The sequence below is a fragment of the Aethalodelphis obliquidens genome, unplaced genomic scaffold (genome assembly GCF_003676395.1).
Source record: "Aethalodelphis obliquidens isolate GAN/ISIS:26980383/991018 unplaced genomic scaffold, ASM367639v1 scaffold14, whole genome shotgun sequence".
In the NCBI taxonomy this organism is placed as follows: domain Eukaryota; kingdom Metazoa; phylum Chordata; class Mammalia; order Artiodactyla; family Delphinidae; genus Aethalodelphis; species Aethalodelphis obliquidens.
This window is the reverse complement of record NW_020837958.1, coordinates 30,512,217-30,540,167: the sequence shown is the minus strand read 5'-3', so window position 1 is coordinate 30,540,167 and position 27,951 is coordinate 30,512,217.

The window sequence follows — 27,951 nt, the reverse complement described above, 5'->3', positions numbered from 1 at the left end:
CAGGTATGTATCTGAGAGGTTTGGGGAAGGCAAATTCATTCTGTTGTGGCTCTGGTAATCGGTTTTATTCTGAGAATTAAACACTTACAGATTGCCTTCCTCTTAAGAAGGCAGAGGAGTGTGCATTGATTTCACTTATCATACTGAGCTGATATAGTTAGACAAGCTTTTGTTATAAAATAATAGCCACCACTCTTAAGTACCTCCTTCGTGCCAAGCAATGTGTCTGGTGTTTAACATAATATATGTTATACATGTTGAGGAACTGTGGCTCAGAGAGATTATTATCTGCTTAAGGACATAAGTGAGTGGCAAAGGCAGGACTCAAATCCAGTTGTAAAAGACCCCAAAGTCATACTCTTCCCAACCCCAGGAGACTTCAGCTAAAGAGGAAGTCCCCTCATGTGCACAGTATGGTTCACCAACAGAGCCCATAAAGGAGCTGTCTGTGTAAGGAACTTCCTCATACAGTGAGAAGATTCCTGTTTCTATCCCTCTTCTCCATGGATCACTGTTCTTACTCAGGGAGAGGAGAGCCATTCTGGATGGCTCTGAACCAAGGGAGAATTTGAGTCATCTCAGAGGAACCCACCCAGAGTAGTTCCTTGGTGTTACCTGCTGAGCCTGTCCACCCCTCAGAGTGACCAGCCTGGCCCTGGTTTACCACACTCAGCATTTTCCCTGGCAGCTGAAGTCACCCTAGAAATGGCCTCTGGATTTGGGAAGGAAACTCTCCTGGTACCTGCCGCAAAGGAGGTCCCTGTGTGGTTGGGAGGAGCACCCCAAGGGCAAGTCAACTCAGCTCTGTAGGAAAGTCAGCTAGGCCCTCTCATATTCAAGAACGAGAAGACAGGAAGCCCCCACGGATGTGGCATCCTCTTTGTTCCTGCTGCCATGAATGCCTTTCTGATTCTTTGTCTAAGCTAAAAATCCACTGGTCCCTGGTCCTAGACTCCTTAATGGCAGTTGGAAGCCTAGAGCTGCCTGTAGTTGGGGATTTCCCTTCCCCTGGTCCGTTGGCCAGGATGATATGCCTTCAGGTTAGGCTCTGGCTAAGTGGTGTCTCCTGAGGGCAGGCCTTCTTAGGAACATGGTGATTTGGTGTATTTCCAAATGGTTCCTTTCCCCTCCCTCTCTGGATGCACAAGGGGATTTTTCTCTGCTACCTATTGTGAGAACCAAGTGCAGCTTGTAGAGGCAAATCCCACCAGCGTATATTTCTCTCCTATGTACTGTGAGAACCTGTTGAGCACCAGGACTTAAAATTCACACAACTGTAGGGGACCCCTTATGACTGGGTGACGGAGTTTTTAACTCTCAGAGTTGTCCACGCTGTGTCTCTAGCAGTTCTTCAGTTACAGTTCAGGTTTTCCTACCACAGCACTGGCTCTAGGCACTTGTTCCCACTGAGGTTTCCCCTTGTGATCTCTGCTCCAGTAAGCCATCACCCACTGCCTGTCTCCTCAGTCTTGCGGGCAAAGGTTTGCTTTGTATTCACGTTTCTTAAGGATTCCAGAAGAGTTGTTTTTCCAGTCTCTTCAGCTTTTTACTTGTTGTTAGGACAAAGTAGTGACTTCCAAGTTCCTTACATGCAGAACCCAGTCCAATGAATTTTCATTCGAAATTCTCCAGTGAATTGGACTGGTCTGAACTTCCCCCAGGCTGAGGAGAATGAATTTGTGTTGCTACTACTCCTGAGGTTGTCACTATTGTGGTTTTATGGTTGTTGTTGAGTCTATTTCATACACAAAATGTATATAATTAAAGGAGTAAACATTTAGGTATAACCTTTTTAACTACATGTAAATTCACAGAAGATTTCTCAGCCATCTGTATAAGATGATAGATGTTCACTAAATTTATTGTGATAAACATTTCAAGATGTATGTGTGTCAAATCATTATGCTGTATACCTTACGCTTATACAATCTCGTATGTTAATTATATCTCAATAAAACTGGAAAAAACTTGAAAAAAGAATTTTCAACCAGATACGGGTCTCTGGCATAGCCTGAGAAATGATCTTTCTAAAAAATTTTAAATAAAAAAGCACAGGAATCTAATTTAAAAGAATGGAAATATCATAGCAGCTAGAGTTTATCAGAATGTTATAAAATTTTTTTTTCCAAACTAGATTATTTTTACCTCATGCTGATTCCCAGGTTTAATAGTTATGAAATAAGATTGTCCAATGAAGTGCCAAATAATCAAGTAACTATTTTAAAATCAGTACTTTCCTTAGTGACTTTCACTAGATCATGCTCTGTTTAGTGCTTCAGTTCTAAGAAGTTTCAATGAGGGCTGGATGCAATTTAAGCAAACTGCACATGCTAAGGTCTAAACTTTTTTAGTTCACTTGGTAAATCAGGGATGGGCTCAGAGGAGAATAGTTTTGCATCTCACACTAGGAGGCCCTAGACTTTAGAAAGTGTTTATCTGCACTCACAATTTCAGAATCCAAGCAAATGTTGCTCTGCCTAACTAGGTCCGAATTCTCCACAGGTTGGGATTAGAGCCGTATAATAGCGGTGAGGTTGGCTGGTAAATCTGCCAGAGGAAATTGATTTCCATTCATTCAACAAACTCTGGGTGAGTGCCACCTTACGTGCAACACATGGTGCTAAGTGCCAAAGAAAAGGTTTTTTTTGTTTTTTGTTTTCTAAACTTGTCCCTGTCCCAGGGACTTCTTAGAAATTCAAAGTAATTGAGGGATAAATTAATCTCGGTCCCTCCCTATCTGGAGGGACTGACTTTTAAAGTAAAGTTTGAAAGTGCTGGAGGCTAAGTTAGCACCCTCTGGGTACAGACCCTGATGATTCCTGTCTCACACCACCAGCCCTTTGTTTGTAGCCTGGAAAGATTTCAAAGTGAGGAACCAATGTAGGCTTTGAATGCTGAAGGCCCACATGGCACTCAGGTAGAGTTCTGAGCCCACAAAGTGACATGGTTACAAATTTGGCTTCTAAAGTTGTCCTTTCTTAAACATTCTGCAGTCACCACTGCACTGGTGAAAGCTGTGGTTCTCTCAATAGGAAAAGGCAATCCACGGACATACATACTTACAAATGATTTCAAAAGATTGATATGTCAGAAACCTTAGGAATTGGAAGTCATTTAGGCAAAAGTTATTTGTCACCTGAGTTTTAAAGACTCACCTGCAAGTCTAAAGTGGCAGAGCCCAATTTACATGCCGCACAGTATCGGCTTTGCCGTGTTTGCCAACTTGGTCTTGCAACTCTTCTGGGAAAGCCTAGGCCAGAGCTCAGGACCCTAACTGCTGAGCCCCCAAACCCCGGTCTGGTTCTCAGCCCTCGGATTTCTCCTTCTAGACTCCAGGATGCACTGGGCCTGCAATCCACCATTCTGAGCCCTTCCCTTGCACATCTTGCCTTTCCCGGCTCTGCGCCCAAGCACACCTGAGCGCTACCAACCAGTTCTTTCATTCCCGGGGTCCCCACTGGCCTGTCAGTCCGCCCTGAGGAGAGGGACTTTCAGGCACCCAGTTCCCCAGCTCTGAGATTTTATTCCCTTGCAGCACCGCCGCACCTGCGATTAAGAAGGAGAAAAACTGAACAAGGACATCTTGGAAATTAGGTGTCCTGAGCCCGGAGACCACTCCTACAAAGGTAAGAAATGTGGCACAAGTGTGTCGAAGGAAATATTGAGGTTTCTGGACCCTGAGGCCTGGGTCACTCATGGCACACCCGAGGCTAATTTCGTTTCCGCCTGGGAGAAACACCTACCTGCTCTGTTTTCTTCCACCGGCCACTGATGCCGCTGCAGTGCTTGCCGCGCTGGAAGTTCTCAGGCTGCTGTGGATCATGCGCTGTGCGTTCAGACACGGTGATTCTGGGGACAGTGAGAAGCTTCTTTTTTTGCACTCTACCCGCTGTGTACAGTAAACCAGGACCTCGGATCTTCCAGGAGGGCTTCGAGCAGTAGCTCTGACAGAGAGATCCAGAAACCTGTTGGACAGGGTGTAGGATGGTGGAGGTGCTGGGTAATCGGCTGTTACCGTGCAGGCTTATTCTTGAGTCAGTGCAGGTTTCACGAATGCAGTTTATTTTCATCCAGATGTGTGCGCGCACACACACACGCATGCGTGCGCGCTTCTGGCACGATTGAGGGCGAATGACACGTCAACGCCCCTGTGCCCGTGTCCTTTCGTGCATGCCTGTGGTTTGGGAGTGGGCACACGTTTGGAGGCATTACTCAATTTTTGTGTGTGAGAGAATGACTGGAGGTAAATGCGAGGATTACACTCAGCTGTAAACGTAGATCTGACCATGTCTCCGGGAGGCACAAAATATCCCATTGACAATCCATCTCAAGGAGTAAACAAACACCTGGATCATTGCAATGGCTTACAGGGCCTGAATTTCCCTTCCCTTTCTCTCATCACCAGTCCCACTACCGCCTGGTCTCACATTCTACTTCTCCCTCCCACTGGCCTTCTTTCTACCCCTCATTCTGTATCCACCAACACCAACATCCTCAAGTGTTTGCACCTGCTTGTACCTCTCTGCAGAATGCTCTTACTCAGTGGCCCCACCACCTCCAGATCTTTATTCAAATGTGGCCGACCCGGGAAATCCTTTCTGAAATTGTACCTCAGGCTGCCAACACACCCCAATCCTCTTCTTCTTTGCTTTATTTTTTTTCCTCTTCATCACTCATTATATACTATATCGTATATATTTGTTTACTTTTTGGGTTTATTGTTCACACCCTATGCTGTGAACAGTGTAAGTTCCACATGGATAGGAATATAGCAGTTTTGTTAATCTGCTGAATCCCCTACACACAGAATAGCATGCCTGGCACAAGGCAGTACTCAATAAATATTTATTGAATGAATGGAGTCAAGTCTCTTTTGTGTTTGTGCTCAACACTCTGGTGAAACAACTGATAGAACTATAGGAGAAATACATATAAATCAAGAACTGTTTGTAGAGAATTAATACACCCTTCCCAATAAGCCATGGCTTCTGGTATCAATTCCCCAACGTTAGGTCCCACACTGACTCTGCAAACGTCCCCTGACAATATGATGTATTTCAGAAACAATACAGTGGTTACACCCACAAAGAGGTGATATATTTTATTACTGATCAGATTATGTCTACTTGTTCCAATACCATTTATTAAAAAAACCAAGTTGTCCCACGTTGATTTGAAACACCATTCTTATCTTTGCTGATCATCTTCTGGCCTTTTTTCTCCTCTATTGATATGTTTATACACCAGTAAGACAGTTTAACAACTAGTAGGGCAAAGTTGCCCTTATACTTCTCTTTTTCAACATGCTCTTGGCAATGCTCACACATTTATTTTTCCAAAGGGAAGTTAGGATAATTACCAATTTTTCAAAAGTCCTATTGGATTTTGATTTGCTTGGGCTTTCCAGGTAGACAGTTTTATCATCCATAAATAATAGTAAATCTTATTTCTTATTTGTGTTCTTATTATATGAAGTAGTACTTCTTCCATACTCAAGAATATATTGAATATATATATATATATATATATATATATATGTGAATAAACTCTCTTCTTACTGGATATTCAAAGATTTTTTTTTTTTTTTTTTTTTTTTGTGTGTGGGGCCCTCTCTGTTTTTGCCTCTCCCCTTTCGGAGCACAGGCTCCGGACGCGCAGGCTCAGTGGCCATGGCTCACGGGCCCAGCCGCTCCGCGGCATGTGGGATCTTCCCGGACTGGGACATGAACCCGTGTCCCCTGCATTGGCAGGCGGACTTTCAACCACTGCGCCACCAGGGAAGCCCCAAAGATTTTTTAAAATCATAAATTGATATTAAGTTTTATCAAATATCTTTTGTTATCTAAAAAATTATGGTTTTTTTCTTTGACTTATTAATATGACAACACACTTCTAAAAATAAAAACTAATGTTAACAGATAATATTTTTTGAGTGGTTACTACATGTTTAGTAAGTGCATTGCAGATATTAACTCTTTTAATCTTTACAAGAGCTAGGCCTATTTTATACATAAGGGAACTGAGGTATGGAGAGATTAAATAAGTTGATTAAAGCCATATAGCTATCAGATCCATCTCAAGATGCAAACCATTTCCTAGGCTATCTGACTCCAGAGTCTGCACTCTTAAATCACTATACTGCTACTTCATAAACTCTGCTTTGTCAGAGGATATGTACTAAAATACAGTTCTAAATTCAATTTGCTTGTGATTTATTTAGGATTTTGTACTCCCTTTGTTCTGTTTAGAATTGGGGCTATGCCAATGTTATTAAATGAGTTGGCAAACTTTTGAACTTCTGTTTTAGATCATGAAAACTTTCTGTGCCTTAAGCTTGATGTAATTCACCTATGAAACTTTCTCACCGAGTTCTTTTTATAACATAGTTCTTAGCAAGGTTTTCAATTTCTGTCCTGGTTATTCAACATTACTATTGTTTTATTTTATTCTACCTATTTTTGATTTACATATATTTTTGAAAACAGTTTAATTTTAAATTTTTTGCATGCATTAGCAAATTGTACTTTTTCATTATAATTTAAAATCTTCATATTTGAGGTTATATATATTTTTTCATTCTGGATGTAGTATATCTGTATTTTCCCTTTTCCTTTTCCTCATTCAAATTAACAACAATTTCTATTTTATTGAACTTTTCAAAGCACTGGCTTTAATATTTATTTTTCATTTCCACTGTCCTTCCGGTTTCTAATTCATTAATATCTTCCTGGCCTACTTAATTCCCTTATCCTACGTGATTGCTAAAAACATTGTTTAGCTGGTCTCTTTCTAGATTTCTGTGTTGAATTGTTGAATTAAGTTGCTTACCTTTTTCTTTTTCTTGGTAAGTTGTTAACTAATTAGTTAACTATTAGTTAACTAATAGTTAACTAAGATTAGTTAACTATTTCCCTCCACCTAACTGATTAGATCCTGATCATGTTTATGATCATAGAATATCTGCAATGCACTTACTAAAATGCCTAGCAGGTAGTGACCAAGTCTCCATCATGTTTTACCTGAACTATTACAACAACCTCCCAACTGATCTCCCTGTTTCTACCCTTTTTGCTATGTAGATAATTCTAGAGTGATCTTTTAAAAATATAACTCATACCGTGTCTATCCTCTGTTCAAATCCTTCCACAGGCTCCCCACCTCCTCAGAGTAAGCCGAAGTCCTAATGGTAGCCTAGAAGGTACTACATGATCTGACCTTATATAATTTCTCTAATCTCCCTTCCTGTCAATGAATCCATTGCTTGCTCCACTCCCAGCTTCCTCAGGGTCTTTGCACTATTTTCTCTGCCTAGCATGCTATTCCCTCAAAGTCTGCATGATTGATTCCTTCCCTTCCTTCAGAACTCTGCTGAAACATCACCTTCTCAGAGACGGCTTTCCTTACCACTATATGCAAAAAGGCATCCCTTCTCTGATCACTCTCTATCCACCTTACTCAGCTTTATTTTTTCCAAAGAACTTATCACTATCTTAAATATTATATATTTAGAGTGGTTTTTTGGTCTATGCACTTCCACTAGCATGTAACTCTATGAATGAAGTTACATGTTTTTTTATCTATGTCCCTGAAGCATAGAAAAATTTTTAGAACACAGTAGCCCTTCAATAAATATTTGTTGAGTTAATAAATAAATTATGAAACTATATAAGACTCTGATTTTGATCTCTAAGTTCATCTTAACCATGTGACATGTGATGTAAAGATCTCATTTTTAAAATAGTCTATAACTTTTGTCTTGAGTTCCACTTTATCTCAAAAGTTAGGAAGAGCATTTCTATCTTTAAAATAGTTTTAAAAATTACGTCAGTTATCCAGTTCCAGGTTTTTTGCACTGAGGTTAAAGTGACATCCATAAATTTTTTACTTGGGAAAATTATTGAGATTTTTCTATGAGGCTTATTATGTGATTCTTTCCAAAAAATATTTGTTAAATAATAGAAGAAGTATTTCCCTGAGGTAAAAATATTTATATCTCTATCCAAATCTATGGATATGAAATTAACATGATTCATGATATTATTCATATATATTATCCTTGCCTTGTGGTTGATCTTGCAAAGACTAAGAGAGGGCAATAAAGTTTCCAAATACTATTGTTTTTTCTGTGAACTACCCCTTGCATTCCAAAACTTTTCAGTTTACACAGTTTTAACTTTTTCTTACCTTTATAAACAACTTTAATAAGGTATAAATATAAAATTATATACTTTAAACTATGTTATTTCAATGAATTTTACCAAGAATATGCCATATAAACCATGTAACAATACCACAAAAATGTATAGGATATTTCCATCATCCCAGCATGTTCTTTATGCCACTTTGAAATCAATATCATCCAAATCACTGTCTCACACAATCACTGGTGTGATTTCTATCACTGTGGATTCATTTTTCAATAGATATATAATAGGTACTCTCTATAATCTAGCTTCTTTCCCTCAGCATCATGTTTGGGAGATTGTTTTTTATTGCTGCATATATCAGTATATAACTATTTGGGGGATTAATCAGTTATTAATTCCAAAGGATTGGGGAGAAAGAATTAGGTAGCATGCCAATGTATACCAAAGATGTATTGTTGGACAGACACATGTGTTGTTTCTAGCTTTTGTTATTATGCGTGACACACTTACGAACACTCATGTACAAGTGTTTCTATGAAGAGCTGAAATCATTTCTCTTGGATAAATAGCTAGAATTTGTATGGTAAATGTCTGTACACCTAACCTGACTATGCCAGTTTACAAATGGCTTTGTCATTTTATATTCCCAGCATAAACTTCAGTTCATTTAACTTGCTCGACACAACCTTGACAATGATTGCTATTTTCAGCCTTTATAATTTTAGCCATTCTTATGATACTGTAACAGTGCCTCATTATAGATTTTGATTTTTTTTTTTTTTTTTTATGGTACGCGGGCCCCTCTCACTGTTGTGGCCTCTCCCGTTGCGGAGCACACACTCTGTTTGTGCAGGCTCAGCGGCCATGGCTCACGGGCCCAGCCGCTCCGCGGCATGTGGGATCCTCCCGGACCGGGGCATAAACCCGTGTCCCCTGCATCGGCAGGTGGACTCTCAACTACTGCGCCACCAGGGAAGCCCTAGATTTTGATTTTTATCTCCCTAATTAATAGTGATAATTGAGTATCTTGGCCATTTGTTTATATTCTTTTGTAAAGTTCCTGTTCCACTATTTTTCCCATTTTTAATTGGACACCTTATCTTCTTACTATGTAGTTGTAAAGATCTTAATATATTCTAGATACAAGTCCTGCTTCCTTTGGGGGCACTATTTCACTTACCTGCTCACATTTCTCTCCCTCCTGAATCACTTCTTCTGTGGGAAACCAGATGCCATGAAATGAGGCTGTTCAAGTAGGCTATGGAGGAGTCTGTGTGTCAAGGAATGTAGGTCTCTGACCAATAGCCATGAAGAATGGAGGCCTGTCAACAACCAAACGAGTGAGTTTAGAAGTGGATTCTCTAGCTCCCTTTGAGCCTGGATATGACTGTAGGCATAGCTGAGAGCTAGACAGCAACCTCAAGAGAGACCCCAAGCCAGAACCACCCAGCTGAGCCTCTCCCAGATAGCCTACTCTCAGAAACTGTGTGATATATTGTTCTTCAGAGCTAAGTTTTGAGATAATTTGCTACACAGCAATAGATAACTAATATTCATCCAAACTATGATAACTTAACCCAGTTTTGGGATTGAATCCAGTTTTGGAAAAGCATCTGAAAATTCCTGTAACAGCTGCTGCACATAAGTGGTTGATAGAGCTAACAAATGTCTTGCCTTTGTCTCTTGTAGGGCCCTGAGCCAAGTACTATAAATCTGGGCCTCATCTTTCCTACTCAGGCTTGCCAGGACAATGATGAGATTAATTGTTTCCATAAAGAGGAAAACTCTAGGAACTTCCTGGAGAGCTTGGCTCATGCGTAGATCTAGGAAAATTGTAAAAGTAGTTTCTTGCCTACTTAAATGTAGCCAACAGTGGCCAAGTCCTATACAAAACCTTTAATATAGTCCACAAAGCTATGTATGAAGTGGCACCTGACTGCTGTTCCAGTCTCATTTCTCACCATGCTCTCTCTCCCATTCTGAACTCCAGTTACACTGGCATTCTTTCAGTTTGTCAGAATTTGCATGTTCTTTCTACCACAGGGCCTTTCCACATGCTATTTCCTTGTTCCAAAGTTCCTGTATCTTCTATGTTTGCAGTTAATTCTTACTCACTTCTTAGATCTCAGCTAAGTGTTGCTTCCTTAGAGAAGCCTTTCCAGACAACCGCCCTGAGTCTAGGTTGTATTTCTTTCTTATTTGATTTCAAAGAGTGTACATACCTTTCCTTAGTTCACCATTTCAGTTTTAGTTTATGAATTTATTAGTGTGAATATATGATTACTATCTAATGCCTTAGCTAAAAATTCCATTCACACAGGAACCGCATCCATTTTGCTCTCCCCTGTAACATTTAACATAGAATAAAGTATAGTAGGTGCTCAATAAGTGTTTGTGATATGAAGAAAAATGGCAATTAGAACCCATGTTGGCCAAAGCAATCTTAAGAAAGAAAAACAAAGATGGAGGTATCACGTGCCCTGATTTCAAACTATACTACAAAGCTATAGTAATCAAAACAGTATGGTACTGGCACAAAAACATACACATAAATCAATGGAACAGAATAGAGAACCCAGAAATAATCCCATGCTTGTGTGATCAATTAATTTACAACAAAGGAGCCAATATACAGTGGGGGAAAAGACAATCTCTTCTATAAATGGTGTGGGAACAACTGGATAGCCACATGCAAAAGAATGAAACTGGACTATTTTTTCACCATATACAAAATAAAATGTATTAAAGACTTAAATGTAAGATCTAAAACCATAAGACTCCTAAAAGAAATCATAGGTGGTAAGCTCCATGACATCACTCTTAGTGATGTTTTTTCTTGGATCCGTTTCCTCAGGCAAGGGAAACAGAAGCAAAAATAAACACATGGTACTACATTAAACTAAAAACCTTTGCACAGCAAAGGACACCATCAACAAAACAAAAAGGCAAACTGAATGGGAGAAGATAGTTGCAAATGATATATATCTGATGATGGGTTAATATCTAAAATACATAAAAAACTCAGCTCAGTATTAAAAAAAATCTGATTAATAAATGGGCAGAGGACCTGAACAAACATTTTTCCACAGAAGACATACAGATGGACAATAGACACATGAAAAGATGTTCAACATCACTAATAAACAGGGAAATGCAAATCAAAACCACAATGATTTACCACCTCACAATTGTCAGAATGGCTATCATTAAAAAGACAACAAATAGCAAGGATGTGGAGAAACGTGAACCCTTGTGCACTGTGGAAGCTATGTAAACTGATGCAGTCACTAAGGAAAACAGTATGGTGGTTCCTCAAAAAATTAAAAATAGAACCACCATACAATCCAGCAGTTCCACTTATGGATATTTATCTGAAGTAAACAAAAACACTAATTTGAAAAGCTATATGCACCCCTATGTTCATTATTTACCGCAGCCAATATACGGAAAGAACCAAGTGGCCATCAATAGATGAATGAATAAAGATGTGGTATATATAGACAACCGTATATATAGACAGCCTATATATATGTCTATATATGTCTATATATGTCTATATATAGACAGCCGTAAAAAGAATGGAATCATGCCATTTGTGAAAACATGGATGTACCTAGGGGGCATTATGCTAAGTGAAATAAGTCAGATGGAGAAAGCCAAATACTGTATGATTTCACTTACACATAGAATCTAAAAAACAAATGAACAAACAAAACAAAAACACTCATAGATACAGAAAACAAATGGGTGGTTGCCAGAGGGGAAGGGATAGGGAGGGTTGGGCAAATAGGTGAAGGGGATTAAGAGGTACAACTTCCAGTTATAAAATAAATAAGTCACAGGGATATAATGTACAACATAGGGAATATAGTCAATAATATTGTAATAACTTTGTATGGTGACAGATGGTTACTAGACTTATCATGGTACTCAATTAGTAATCCCTCCTATATAAATGTCAAATTGCTATGTTGTATACCTAAAACTAATATGATATTGTATGTCAACTATACTTCAATTTTTAAAAAGGTGATAATATGATTGCAAAAAAAAGGAATCCATTTTAATAAATGGTACCCTCTGAGTAGCACAGGGGCTATGTTCTAATCTAATCCAGATAGAGAAAGCTTTCCTGGAATGTGATATCACATCACATCTTTAAAAATGAACAGCATTCTGTCAGAAGAACATAGCAACCACAAAAGTAAGAAATAACAAGAGCCTGAATAAGCTCACAAGTCACTGGAACCAGGTCTAGTCAATTATTTCTTTTGTGAAAATGAGAACTATCAGTCCATCTGTCTGGATATAGGAAGTTACTGAAGGTCCCGTAAAGAATGGTAGGAGCTTCAAAACTGAATGGGAAATGAGCTTGTAAGGTGGCAGGTGAATGCCACACAGCTTTTATGACATAGCCAGATCCCTTCCCAAGCATAGCTAATGAAGACCACCTTTGTTGAAGAGCTGCCTACTCAAGCACTCGTGACTGGAATTCTGGAAATGCCAGAACACCCAACAGCCAGACCTGAGGATTTGAAAAGGAGAAGAGGTGATGCCAAGGTACGACAGGATCACTAAGCTATTTGTCCTTTGGTCTCTTGAAAGTTGGGCCCAAGACAGGACCCAGGAATGCAAAGGCAACTCCACAGAACCCTAGAGAAATCAGAAGGTACTGTCACATACACTAGACCTGGGGAGCTGTCAAGGAATGCTGGGCCTTTCTGTAAGGCAGGTATGTAATCTTGTGAGCTGGTGCTGAGCTCAGTTGATTTCCAAGGGTAATCAAATAATTCAGCCTCATTCAAACTTAAATGTTGAAGCCCTAATCCCTAAGTGATGGTGTCTGTAGATGGGTTCTTTGGGAAATAATTAGGTTTAGATGAGGTCATGAGTGTAGGCCCTCATACTGGGATTAGTACCCTTTTATAGAGACACCAGAGTTGTCTGCATTACCCTTACGCCTTTCTGTGCCATGTGAGCACACAATGAGGTGGCTGTTTGCAAGCCAGGATGAGAGATCTCCCAAGAACCTGATCATGCTACCACCCTGATCTCCAATTTCCAGTCTACAGAACTATAAGAAAATACATGTCTGTTGTTTAAGTTACCCAGTCTATGGTATTGCGTCATGGCAGGCCACAACTAATACAGTGGCAGCGATACAGTGACGAATAGAAGACACACAGTCTCTACTCTCATTGGAGGATGAATAGGGAAGTTCGAAACCAACCATTAGCATAAAACATGAGTAATAATCAGAGTGTACAGTGTAGCACAGGTATATGTAACAAAGATGTAGCCTTGCCAGGAACTACGGAAAGAGCTATTTTAAGTTATAAATTTTAATTTGAGATCTGAAGATTGAAAGGCATGGGAGGGACATTAAAGGGCTTTCAGGCATAGAGACCAGGGGCACAGTCATAGTATCAGTGGCATGATGGAGCCTGCTCATACCAGCTCATGCAAGCCATTGTTTGCATCTCTTCCCAAATACTTTGTGTTTAGTGATATCTCATTGGTAGATTGAAAGTAGACATGTTGGGAGGATTTACACAGTGGAATTTTTTAAATGCTACTAATCAGGACTTTCTTCCCCCCCCCCAGAGAACTACCAGTTGTTAAATATTTACCACAACAGCTGTAAAGCATGTTTAAGAAACAGGGAATAAGGTCGGAGACAAAGAGTAAAAGATAAAGTGGAAAGATATGAGGATAATATTAAACTTTTAGGAATGGTGTGTGATCAGTAACTCAAAAAAAAAACTCAGTTTTTATAAACAAGGGTGGGAACCAATGGGTAAGATTTAGAGGGCCTTGTAAGCTACGGTAAGAGGTTAGTTTTTAGGTTAAGATCAAAGGGGGGTGGGGGAGAGGATTCTGGGACGATGGCAGAGTAGGAAGATCCAGAATTAAAAGATTAAAGCCACTGCACATTCAGAGTGAATCTCCAAGGAAGTGGTACTCCTCAATGTGGTACATTTCTATTCAAGATTGCCTTTAAAATGAATGTATAAGACTTGAGGACTGGTTGCCATCCTTTCAAGAAGTATAAAGGAAAACTGGATTCACAGACTTAATAAATGTAAGTGTCACCTGAAATGACTGTCATTTCTCATAAGCATTTTTAAAGTTCCGGTTTTCTTTCTTTCTTTTTTTTTTGTGAGCACACATCTCCAAATCATAACATAAGATAGTGGAAAAGTAAGATTCTACTGATAAATAAGCCATTCAAACAACTTTCTACAACCTTCCAGAAGTACAGGAGATAATAGTCTCCTCCCACTTCCTAAAAAGGTATAGTATTTTGACAACTCATACCAACTTTGAGACTTTGTCAAAATTGGAAAATACCTAAGACAACAGAAGACCTGTAGGGGTGTTTCACAACTAAGATAAAGAGCAACTAGCTTAAAGGATTAACACGTTAGACTTAACTTGAAAACAACCTAAGGCAGAGTTAGGCAACAATGTCTTCAATGCATACATCCTTTCTCACTTTTGTTCCTTTCTCTTTTTCCTCTGTCCTTCTTGCACCTAATAGCAACCCTATTCGATTTATAGTAAAGAGCCCTCTTTGCAAAGTGCTATGGTTACCTCACATAGTTGTACCAGCAATAAAACTGGTTACTCATGCCAAATTTTTATCCAGTGTACCAGATCTACCTATGCCAAGATGACAGTCTTCCAGCACATTTATAATTTGCAATCTATTATGAGACTAAATTACCCCTCTCCCAAAGAATGTTCATAGTAAATACAGAGTTCCTTTCAGTTCAAATATCTACGTATGAAAAACAATTTCCTATTCTGCATGACACCTTTTCACATAACTGGTCTAAAAACACTTTCTACTTTGTAGGCCTAATAAGTTGTTCTGTAATTAATAACATTTACTCAAAGAACATTTGAGTAGCACTTAACTGTGTTCAGTTATTATTATTACCATTACACGTATTGCGAAAACTTAAGATTCAGACAAGTAAAGGTCAAGTTTTACCGGACGAAAGAGGACTCAACCTCTCGTCTTGCGCTTTCACATCTTATGATTTCTCTAAATATTAGTGATGCTTTGTACACCAGAGATCAAATATATTCAATGGAAATCATGGAGATACACTCAATTCCTGAGAACTGGAGGGTTGAAAATAGTATCTAAGAATTACACAATTTGCTTTATCTAAGTCCAGCCTCCCTTTAGCAACATATACCATCAGGGAACTGCAGAAACCTAGAATAATTATTGTAAAAGCTGGTTTAAATACGGATGTAAGCCCAAACCTGAAACACCGCAATTGCCAGACAGCCCTGCGATACTTTTCCTTCAAAACACAATTTGTGGTCGATCGTTAGATTAGTTTTTTTCTCTGGCTAGACTGTAATTACCTAAAATTGGGCTGTGACTGCCTTCTTCATCTCTCTATCCCCAGCACCTGGCAGAGCCTGGCTGGTCGTTTCCTATAAAAGAATGGATTCAAAAGGAAACAAGCGAGCCGTGTTAGTGCCAGTGTTCTGGAAACTTCTGCCTCCTCGAGGTCAGGACACCCTTCCAAACACAAGCTAGCGTTTTGGCCTTTCCCCTGCTAGTTCGCAGCGGCGTGGCTGCCTGCAAGTCACTCAGCTGGTCTGTGCCGCAGTTTCCTCCTCTGTAAAACGGGGAGGACCAGAGGCCCTGCCCCTGGGCGCCCGCACTGCAAGGGAGGCTGGCCCACGGCCGGCGCAGTCTCCGTGTTTGCTGCGGGGACGCTCCTGGCTCCGGGCAGACAGGACGGCACTGCGACTCCGCACTAATTTTCACTCAGTTCATTCTCTCTTTCACGGTCATTTCCCAGAGGCCTTCACCTGCGCTCTCTCAGCCTCTCGGCAGACGCCTAGACCAGCTGTTCTCAAACGCAAACATCCAGCGACCTCCTATTAACCATTAACTCGGTCCTAGAATTCGGACGCCTGGCTTCGTAGAGAAGCGGTGGGTGGAAGCTAACCTACGCACGGCGCGCGGCTCCGCAGGCTCAAAGGCTGGGCGCGCTGAAGGTAGCGCCTTCCACTCCCGACGGGGCGGCCTGCGCGAGTCCCAGACCCCACTGCGCAGGCGCGGGAGCGGCTCCTCGTAGTTCTCGGGTACGCGAGATTCCTTCCGAGATCCATCTGGTGTCAGGTGGTAGGGGCTCGCGGCTGGGCGGGGCTCTCCCCCAACCCCGCGGCGGCACCGCCCGAGTACCTCGACCCCCGGCCTGGGAAGCGGGCCTCACTCCACGCTGCGGACACACGGAGAGGGGTCCTGACAGCTCGCACCCACAAGCGTCAGCCCACCCAGGAGGAAGGCCCGGGCCCTTCCTGCCCGAGGTAAGTCAGGCTGTACCTCATGGTACAGCTGGCTCTACTTTTTCATGTAGACATAGGGGAGCTCGGCCAAGACGGCCAGCGAGTAGATGTCGCCGGTAAATGGCAGCCCCGAATGCCATACTGGCGAACCCCCAGCGCAAAGAGTAGCAGGAAGAGAGTGCTGCTGAGGGCTGCCGCGAAGGCCTCAGCTCCGCGAGGTTCCCACCATGGCCCGGGGCTGGAGCTGCGAAGTCTTGCCGTATCCAATTGCCCCGGAGACCCCGAGGTCCTGTCCCACTTCCATGGCCATTGGCTGGCTGAGCGTAGGGCCCTTGGGCCCAGTTACTCCTGGTTTTTCCCAGCTCACAGTCCGCTGTCCGGAGGGTGTGCCCCCCGCTGGATGTGGGCGCGGCTCTAGGCAAACCCCAGCCTGGCTGGGTACCGAGCCTGGAGGCCTTTTCCAGGGTGTTGAGACCTGGGCCTGGAAGACATGAGAGTACAGCCGCCCTCACTGGGCCAGGGGCATCCTGCGTCCCTGGCAGCCAGCCCTTTCTGTGGGTATCTTTTTAGGAACGAGGTCTGCTTATTTCAGAGTAGAAAAGTGGGGGCGGGGCCTCCCTGGTGGCGCAGTGGTTGGGAGTCCGCCTGCCGATGCAGGGGACACAGGTTCGTGCCCCGGTCCGGGAAGATTCCATATGCCGCGGAGCGGCTGGTCCCGCGAGCCATGGCCGTTGGGACCGCGCGTCCGGAGCCTGTGCTCCACAACGGGAGAGGCCACGGCAGTGAGAGGCCCGTGTACCACACACACACAAAAAAGTGGGGCGATTATCAGCACTGTGGTCTTTAGCTCAGCGGGATAATCTTTAGAATCTCCATTAGAGAATTGACGCATCAGTGTAAAAAGAAAGTAATCATATTACTTTGCTTCTTTTACTAGTCAGATTTTTCCTTCTTATGGTATGAGGCATTTTTGTTTGTGAGGCCTTAACAATTGTGATGATCGTGCAGTATTTATGTGATTAACTGACGTTACCTACCTTTTCACTCACTGGTCTTCTAGGAAAATGGAAAAAATAGTATGAGAGGTCATTGATAAACTTAGCCCTCAGTGTCTAACCAAAGGTCAGTGGAGATGGCCCAGGTAGGATATTGGCGTTGCAGCTGGAGCACAGTGATGCCGAGGCACTAGGAGTGGAGTGATATCACCTACTGGGTGTCTGAGGTCACCCCTGCCTGCCTTCCCCAACATCATTCAGCTTGTATTGTCTGGCTGGCCACAGCTGTTACGCAGTATGGTACTCGGTTCAAGAGTGGCCCCTTTCCATTATTTATTTTCAAAAACGATTAATTTCCATTTCAAAAATATCCTCCCATTCACTTAAGGTAAGGAGCATTTCTCCTTTGGCATTCTCCCCCTGCCTACGTTAGCGGAGGAGGGCTGTAGCCTTGACAGCAGCCTGACTCACTAACGGCACCGATGAGATGCCTCATCGCCACCTCCACTGCCCTTTGGGGACAGTGTGTGTAGGAGGTCTTCATGACTCACTAAAAGTCTCTCAGAACACAGATCCTTCCCTGTCATCATTTTCATCATTTATCATGTTCTCTCAGCGCTCAGCAAAGAGAAATAGCTTTCTTTGTCCCCCTTCCCTGCATTTGCTCCTAGAGTGATAGAAAACAAGCAATATTATGTTTGTGGATTTTTTCAGGACAGGGAAGTTTTTGTAGAACAGGAAATGGAGGATTTCACTGTTTCATGGCAGAGATCCCGTCTTTAGTATGCCGGGCGGAATGTGAAAACCCTGTACATGGCTCTGACATTTCTGTGTGCAGGGAGCGTTTATGGTTTCAACAGGGTTGTTGTGCTCCAGTGAGCGCCTTTCTTGGGCTTTGGGAACCTCCCTCCAGGATGCATTCTGAGGGCTCCCTGCCCTTCTTGGATGGCTGCTCCCCTGACCTGAGCCCTGGGTGCTCTCCCAACCCCCCACCCCAGCACACAGCGATGCAATCAGCAATCAGCACAAGGTGCCTCCGTGGCACATTTCATTATGTGCACTCACAGTTGCATTTCATCAGAATGGAAGGGAGTGAGAGTCAAGGAAGTGCCTAGCCGAGCCATATTGGAGCCCGAGGCAAAAGAAAAAAATCAACAATACTGATGTTTGCTCATTAAAAATTTGATATCTTGTTCATCATGGATTTTTTGCATTAATTTTGATTTTAAAGTGTTACATTAGAATATTATCTTGATTACTAAGTATTTCAGTACCCTCTTATTTTGCTCCCAAGGTTAGTGCCTCACATGCCTCACCAGAGTCCCAGCCCTGGGATGTAGGGAACCTAAGTGATGATTTTAATGGCAAAGTGGTATGTAGGAACTGGGTTTGTGCACTTGGATTTTCCTGATGCTCCTAGGAGCCAGGTACTGAGGTGAAGCTGGTGGAGCGTGGCACCTCTGCATGGGATCTGAGGAGCCTTATGAAAGTCTCCCTTTGACCACTACAAAAAAGTCCCCACCCTGCCTGAAGTTCAATCCTTATCATTTAATTTATTCCCCCAAACAGGCTAAGTTGGAAAATGCAAACCCTGATGGCAGGAGAGTAAAGTGTTAGAAGGTTACTAAAACTGCATTTACACGTGAATGTGTTTAATTCCAGCATTTTCTTAGAGGCAGGACAGAATGGGAGGCGTGATGACACTGATTTGCTGGAGTTGTTGGCATGGTCATGTTGAAGGTGTTAGGTGTGGGGACTTAAGAAAGGGGTACAGAAAGAAAATAGAGGTTTTCAATGAGAAACTTCTTTCCCTTTACAATTTTCCAAAGGCTGCAGACAGATCACACTTCTCCCAGGAGTCATTCCTGCCGTTTCCTGGGGATACTCAGCCAACCACCCTCTGCCACTGCCTCTCCTCAAGCACCCTACTGGTCCATTGTCTACTCTTGACATCTTTTGTTTCTTTTCTTGTATTTAAAGAGATTAGAAGTCTAAAGTGGATGAACACTTAGTCACCATCTTGTTGAAGACCCTCTTCCAAACGTGGTATCTGAGACTCAGTGGAAATGTAATTCTCTGTCCAGGGTCACACAAGGCAGCACCAGTGGAACCAGAAGTCTGGGCTCTGGACTTGCCACATGTTTCTTCAGTCATTCATCACAGAATTATTGAACACCTACTAGACTAGGTGCTGGAGATGTAATGGTGAGCAAAACCAGTCATGGTCCCCACTTTCCTGGGGCTTATAGTCTACTGGGGGGATGACTATATCAATCAAATAATCACATATAGCATTACAAACGGTTAAGTTTTCTGATGTAAAGGAACAGTTCTATAAGGCTGTATAACAGGAAATGTGATAAGTGTTGGGATCAGAAATTGCTGTCTGGGTCATAGAACCAGTTTATGCCCAAGGACTTATTATCCCTCTGATGTGCATGGCAAGTTTTACTGAAATACTTCTCAAGTTTCTGGTCTTATATGGGACATTGTGTTCCAAGTAGAAAGGGAAAGGAAAGTGGATGTAACAAAATCCATTCTTTGATATCTTTAAGGACACACCCAGAAATGGGCATCCCTTGGCCCAGTCAAGTTGACACATGAGATTAACCATCACATTATATTACTGCCAGATCATTAAGTAAAATTCCTATTTGGGTACCCTGCTACCTGGATTTGTCAGCTTCTCCAAAGACAAGTGCCATCGTTCTCTCTGATAATATCCTAATATACACCAGGCTAGCGACCACTTCATTTTCTTTCTACTTTCTCTCACAATAGGTCCTTTGATAGAAAGCTTTCAGCTCTCTACTTCAAAAACTATAATCTCTGTACAATTTGGAGGTTTAGTTAATTAGAGATCTTCAAATCCTGCCAAGAGAGAGGAAGAGCCAGACTTAAAAAAAAAAACCAGTGTCTTGCTTGCACATGGATTGATCCAAAAGCAGTATTTTAACCTAATTTCCTAAATACAGTTTTTCAGTAACTGTTTTCCCAGGGGAAATGAAAACTTTGAAAAAAAGGCATTTTAGCGGCATTATGCTGTGATTTATAATGAGAAATATATAGTTGGCCTTTGTCCTGTTTGCAGCACAGAACTAGTAAAACCCTAGGAATTTCCTAAGCCTTGAGAGTGACAAAGGTGTCTGTTATGTTAATGCGGTGACTTTGGACTGATCCCAAAGATGCAAGCTAGTTGTCAGTAGAGGTAGCTAAGTGATTAGAGGCTGGAACTTTCAGTCCCACTCCTTGACCTCCTGGCAGGGGAGAGGGGCTAAATTTGAATTTAATCACCAGTGGCCAATGATTTAATCAATCATGTCTCTGTAACAAGCACTTCATAAAACCCCCCAGAAAGATGGGGTTCAGAGAGCTTCCGTGTTGGTGAACATGTGGGGATGCAGGGAGAGTGGTATGACTGGAGAGAGCATGGAAGCTCCATGCCCCTTCCCACATACCTTGCCCCATACATCTCTTTCTTCTGGCTGTTTCTGAGTTTGTACTTTGATAATAAACTGGTAACTCTAGTAAGTAAAATGTTTCCCTGAGTTCTGTGAGCCGCTCTAGCAATTAATCAAACTCCAGGAGGTCATGGGAACCTCTGATCTCTAAGAAGCACAGGTGACAACCTGGACTTGTGGTTGGCGTCTGAATTGTGTGTGGAAGGGTGACGTCCTGTGAGACTGAACACTTAAACTGTAGGCTCTGATGCTATCTCCAGGTAGACAATATCAGAATTTAGTTGAATTGTAGGACACCCAGCTGGTGTTGAAGAATTGCTTGGTGGTGTAACCCCCCTCCCCCATTGGAATTGGTAATCAGAATTAGAGGCTTCTTTTTTTTAAATTAATTTTTATTGGAGTATAGTTGATCTACAATATTGTGTTTCTGCTGTACAGCAAAGTGAATCAGCTATACATATACATATATGCACTCTTGTTTATATTCTATTCCCATATAGGTCATTACAGAGTATTGAGTAGAGTTCCCTGTGCTATACAGTAGGTTCTTGTTAGTTATCTATTTTATATATAATAGTGTGTATATGTCAATCCCAATCTCCCAATTTATCCCTCTCCCTCCCTTTCCCCCTTGGTAACCATAAGTTTGTTTTCTACATCTGTGACTCTATTTCTGTTTTGCAAATAGGTTCATTTGTACCATTTTTTTTAGATTCCACATATAAGCGATATCATATGATATTTGTCTTTGACTTACTTCGCTCAGCATGACAGTCTCTAGGTCCATCTATGTCACTGCAAATGGCATTATTTCATTTTTTCTTTATGGCTGAGTAATATTCCGTTTTATATACGTACCACATCTTCTTTATCCATTCCTCTGTCGATGGACATTTAGGTTGCTTCCATGTCCTGGCTATTGTAAGTAGTGCTGCAATGCACATTGGGGTACATGTATCTTTTTGAATTACGGTTTTCTCCAGATATATGCCAGAATCAGAGGTTTCTTATTACTCAATTTCAGAACTTCATAATAAGCTCTCAGCTATGAATCTAGTGATAGTGTAGAACTTACACATGAATTTAAAGTAAAATTTAAACCATTTTGTCTCTGTAAAGTTTTGTAAATGTGTGTATGTGTATTTCCGTGATAGTGCTATTAAATTTCCACAGAGAACAAAAAAATTCTTTAAATATATATAGTTAATCCTCTTAGATAATTTCAGAATATATTATAAAATAGAACTTCTATTTTATAAGTAAATTTTGAGATTTGGCCATTACTGTCCCCCCCAAAGTAATAAAAATAGTTAAATACAAACTACAAGTAAGGTAGTTATGGAAGGAATACCTTTACTATTAAAAAAGCTCTTAAATTTGTATAGAAAATGCTTGAAACTCCAAGAAATTATTAAGCAAATGTCATGAGTAAATATATAATTCATTAAAGAGAGATTACAACTGGTAAATAAATATAATGAAAATGCATAACTTCACTCATAATAATAAATGTGAGATAAAAATCTCTGAAATTCTTAACAGCTTTATTCATAAATGACAAAAAATGGACAAAGCCCAGGTGTCGATTAACAGGAGAATCAATAAATACCTGTGGTATATTCATGCTATGGAATACTACTCAGGAATAAAAAGGGAGAAGAAAACCTGCTAGTACATGAAACAACAGGGATGAATCTCAAAGGCATTATGCTGAGTGAAAGAATTCTCATCCCCAAAACTTACATACTGTGTAATTCCGTTGATATGAAGTTCTGGAACTGGCTCGTGTAAACTATAATTTAAAAAACTAAAAATAGTGGTTGCTTCTGGGAGGGTGACATGTATTGGGGGCAGGGTTTAATGGAAGGAGGCATGAAGCAACTTTATGGCATCATGATAGACGTTTGTGTTTCATAGGTGTATGTGTTTGCCAAAACTCAGCAAATGGTACACTTAAGATTTATGCATTTTATTGTATTTAAATTTTACATTTTAAAAGACCAGTAAAAAAATATTGAACTCTGTGTAGTGGTACACATGCTAAAGTGAGGGATGAAGAATAATGTTGAATACAACCTACTTTGAGGTAAATTTAAAAAATAGGTATTGATGGATAGAGGGATGGCTAGATATCAACGTATGTGTTAAAGCAAATATTGCAAAATGTTTAAGTCCAGGTATTGGGTATATGGGTATTTGCTGTACAGTTCTTTCAATTTTTGTGTGTTTTAATCTTTTTTTCATAAATTGTTGACTAAATCAACTCTGATGTACTATTTTGCTAATTAAATGAGAAAAAATAATTTAAAACATTTAAAAAATATGAACCACAAAATATTTTAAAAAATAATACACAGTAATGGCCATGATGCTGTGAAACTGGTATTCTCTTGTCTCTGGGTATGTAATTGATATAATTTTTTGGGAAAACAACTTGGCAGTTTGTATCAAAAGCCATAAAATTTGCCTACCTCAACTAATAATTCTACATATAGAAATCTACACCAAGGGAATTGACATCAATCATAGAAAATCCTGTATAAAGGAAGATGTTCATTATAACATTATTTAAATAGCAATAAGTCAGAAACCTAACTGTTTAACAGTAAATCAGTAGAGAAGTTTGTATTTCATTGTTTTCACAAAATTTGAGGAGCTGGTGAGAAAATTATAGATGATGAAATAGTAAAATAGATATAGAAATAATGACTGATGAGGGAAATGAAATCATTACGTAAAATACATCTGCCCTTGAAGTAGTGCATAGAGTTAAAAAGGATAGCTATGAAGACAATACAGTTTCACTGAAAATGTCTATGATATGACATCAGGTGTAAAGCAGACAACAAATCTATATATATGCAGCGTAATTCCAACTATGTAAAAGTATTACGTGTCTGAAGCTCCTTGTAGTAGTTGCTGTCATTTACCATCTAAATGCCTTTAGACTGAGGCTTACACTGTTCCAGCTCTCTGGAGTATGGGTGGCTGATAGCTCCCAGATGAGTCACTTTCTGAGAATGGCTTTCAGACAAAAGAGGTTGCCTTGTTCAAGGTCTGGCTCCCTCCCTGGGAATAACTCTCATCGAATGTACAGTGGAGGACAGGACTAGCTATGTAATTTGTAGGGCCCAGTGAAAATGAAAATGTGGGGCCCCTTGTTCAAAAATTAAGAAAGTAACAAAAATTAAAAAAATTTTTAAAAATTAAGAAATTTTAAGAAAAATTAAGACAAGTGTCTGTGACAGCTGATAATTAAACCGAGACATGGAGTTCTTCTGAGTGTGGGGGGCCCTGTGTGATTGCATAGGTCATATGCCAATAGAGCTGCACTAGTCCAGGGAGGTGTAAAGGCTCAGGTTTCTTGTCTGAAGGAGGTACAAGTCTGAAGTCCTGGCCCAGCTTTGGAGCTCCCTGGGGACCAGCCCTCCTTGTGCAGTTCAACTTTCCTCTCTGCCCAATATCCTTTTTACACTCCCTGACAGGTGTTGATCTACGAGAACACCCTAGTACACTTTTTGCATGCAGATCTCCAGCTCAGCTTCCCAGGGAACCTGACACAGTACATTATTGTTAAAGAAAACAAAAATAAATGGGAATAAAATCCGGGAAAAAATACAGTAATTGTTTAAAAGTAATTTTTTTCTCCTTTCTGAATTTTAGTAATATGTTTACATGACATTTAAAATCAAAACAATTTTAAATTTTAAAAATGATACTTCTAGTTATATACCCCAAATAATTGAAAGTAGGAATTCAAGCAGATATTTTGTACTCCAGTGTTCATAGCAGCATTATTCACAATAGCCAAAAAATGGAAACAACCCAAGTATCCATCAACAGATGAACAGATAAATGAAATGTGTATGTACACACAGTGGAATATGATTCAGTCTTTAAAAGAAATTCTGTAACAGCTACAATATTGATAAATTTTGAGGATACTATGCTAAGTGAAATGTCATACACAAAATGACAAATAGCTAATGATTCTACTGATGAGAGGTATGTATCTAGAATAGGCAAACTCATAGAGACAGAAAGTATAACAGAGGTTACCAGGGGCTGCAGAGAGGAAGGAATGGGGAGTTATTATTTAATGGATACAGAGTTTCCATTTGGGATGATGAACAAATTTTGAAAATGGATAGTGGTGATGGTTACTTAGCATTGTGAATAAACTACATGCCACTGAACTGTACAATTTAAAATGGTTAAAATGGTAATTAAAAAAAGTTCCACTCCTGCTTAGGATTTAGAAAGCAGCAAGAGTGTCACTCCAACCCTAACAATGAGAAAAAGCTGGATAATCTACAAAATCATAATTTTTTGAACCCACTGGAGAGCTGGAGTCACAAGGCAAACCAGGTGTACTGAATCAAAACTGACAAACACCTCCTACAAGAAATGGGTCACATGAGCTGTTTCAACTTGGAAGAAGACGTTGTACTTGTAAAAGCTGGTAAGCAGGACTGGATTAGGCTGAGCAAGTAAGGCATTCTCCTCTAGTGCCAAATTTAAGGCAGTGACAAAAACTGAGAAAGCAAAATATATATTGATTAATAAAATATTTCTAAAAACAAAAATTAATGTAAAAATCTGTGATGAACAAAATATCAGCATTTTAAATGAAGGCAGGATGGTACATGGCATTTACATGAACCCGCCTTGCTCACCTCACCCTATTCCTTGTCCTGTCAGATCTCATCTTTATTCAAAATTTAGTTGTTTTAGACAACTAGCTGCTGGACAGTCATCCACAGGAAGACACTGGAACTCACCAAAAAAGATATCCCACATCCAAAGACAAAGGAGAAGCCAAAATGAGATGGTAGGAGGGGCACAATCACAGCAAAATTGAATCCCATAACTGCTGGGTGGGTGACTCACAGACTGGGAAACACTTATACCACAGAAGTCCACCCACTGGAGTGAAGGTTCTGAGCCCCACGTCAGGCTTCCCAACCTGGGGGTCTGGCAACAGGAGGAGGAATTCCTAGAGAATCAGACTTTGAAGCCTAGTGGGATTTCATTGCAAGAACTCGGAACTCGACAGGACTGGGGGAAACAGACTCCACCCTTGGAGGGCACACACAAAGTAGTGTGCACATCAGGACCCAGGGGAAGGAGCAGTGACCCCATAGAGACTGAACCAGACCTACCTGCTAGTGTTGGAGGATCTCCTGTAGAGGCAGGGGGTGGCAGTAGCTCACCGTGGGGACAAGAACATTGGTAGAAGAAGTTCTGGGAAGTACTCCTTGGTGTGAGCCCTCTCAGAGTCTGCCATTAGCCCCACCAAAGAGCCCAAGTAGGCTCCAGTGTTAGGTCGCCTCAGGCCAAACAACCAAGAGGGAGGGAACCCAGCCCTACCCATCAGCAGTCAAGCAGATTAAAGTTTTACTGAGCTCTGCCCACCAGAGCAACACCCAGCTCTACCCACGACCAGTCCCTCCCACCAGGAAACCTGCACAGGCCTCTTAGATAGCCTCATCCACCAAAGGGCATACAGCAGAAGGAAGAAGAACTACCATCCTGCAGCCTGTGGAACAAGAACCACATTCACAGAAAGATAGACAAGATGAAAAGGCAGAGGGCTATGTACCAGATGAAGGAACAAGATAAAACCCCAGAAAAACAACTAAATGAAGTGGAGATAGGCAACCTTCCAGAAAAAATTCATAATAATGATAGTGAAGATGATCCAGGACCTCAGAAAAACAATGCAGGCAAAGATCGAGAAGATGAGAGAAATGTTTAACAGAGACCTAGAGGAATTAAAGAACAAACAAACATAGATGAACAATACAATAACTGAAATGAAAACTACACTAGAAGGAATCAATAGCAGAATAACTGAGGCAGAAGAACGGATAAGTGACCTGGAAGACAGAACGGTGGAATTCACTGCAGCAGAACAGAATAAAGAAAAAAGAATGAAGTGTGAAGCTGAAACTAACATACCATTGTGGAGCAATTATACTCCAATAAAGATGTTAAAAAAAAAAAAAAAAAAAAGAAATTAAGCATGATGCAAAGTTAGAAGCTTAAGAAATGTGGCTGATTGGGATTGACATATACACACTAATATGTATAAAACATATAACTAGTAAGAACCTGCTGTATAAAAGAATAAATAAATAAAATTAAAAAATAGAAAAAAAAAAAAAAGAAATGAAGACAGCCTAAGAGACCTCTGGGACAACATTAAACACAGCAACATTCGCATTATAGGGGTCCCAGAAGGAGAAGAGAGAAAGGAACCAAGAAACCTTTGAAGAGATTATAGTTGAAAACTTCCCTAACATGGGAAAGGAAATAGCCACCCAAGTCCAGGAAGCGCAGTGAGTCCCATACAGGATAAACCCAAGGAGAAACATGCCAAGACACAGAGTAATCAAATTGGCAAAAATTAAAGACAAAGAAAAATTATTGAAAGCAGCAAGGGAAAAACGACAAATAACATACAAGGGAACTCCCATAAGGTTAACAGCTGATTTCTCAGCAGAAACTCTACAGGCCAGAAGGGAGTGGCATGATATACTTAAAGTGATGAAGGGGAAGAACCTACAACCAAGATTACTCTACCCGTCAAGGATCTCATTCAGATTCAAGGGAGAAATCAAAAAAGTTTTACAGACAAGGAAAAGCTAAGAGACTTCAGGACCACCAAACCAGCTCTACAACAAATGCTAAAGGAACTTCTCTAAGTGGGAAACACAAGAGAAGAAAAGGGTTTCTTGTTTACAAAAACAAACCCCAAAGGATTAAGAAAATGGTCATAGGAACATACAGATCGATAATTACCTTAAACGTGAATGGATTAAATGCTCCAACCAAAAGACACAGGCTTGCTGAATGGATACAAAAACAAGACCCATATATATGCTGTCTACAAGAGACCCACTTCAGACCTAGAGACACATACAGACTGCAAGTGAGGGGATGGAAAAAGATATTCCATGCCAATGGAAATCAAAAGAAAGCTGGAGTAGCAATACTCATATCAGATAAAATAGACTTTAAAATAAA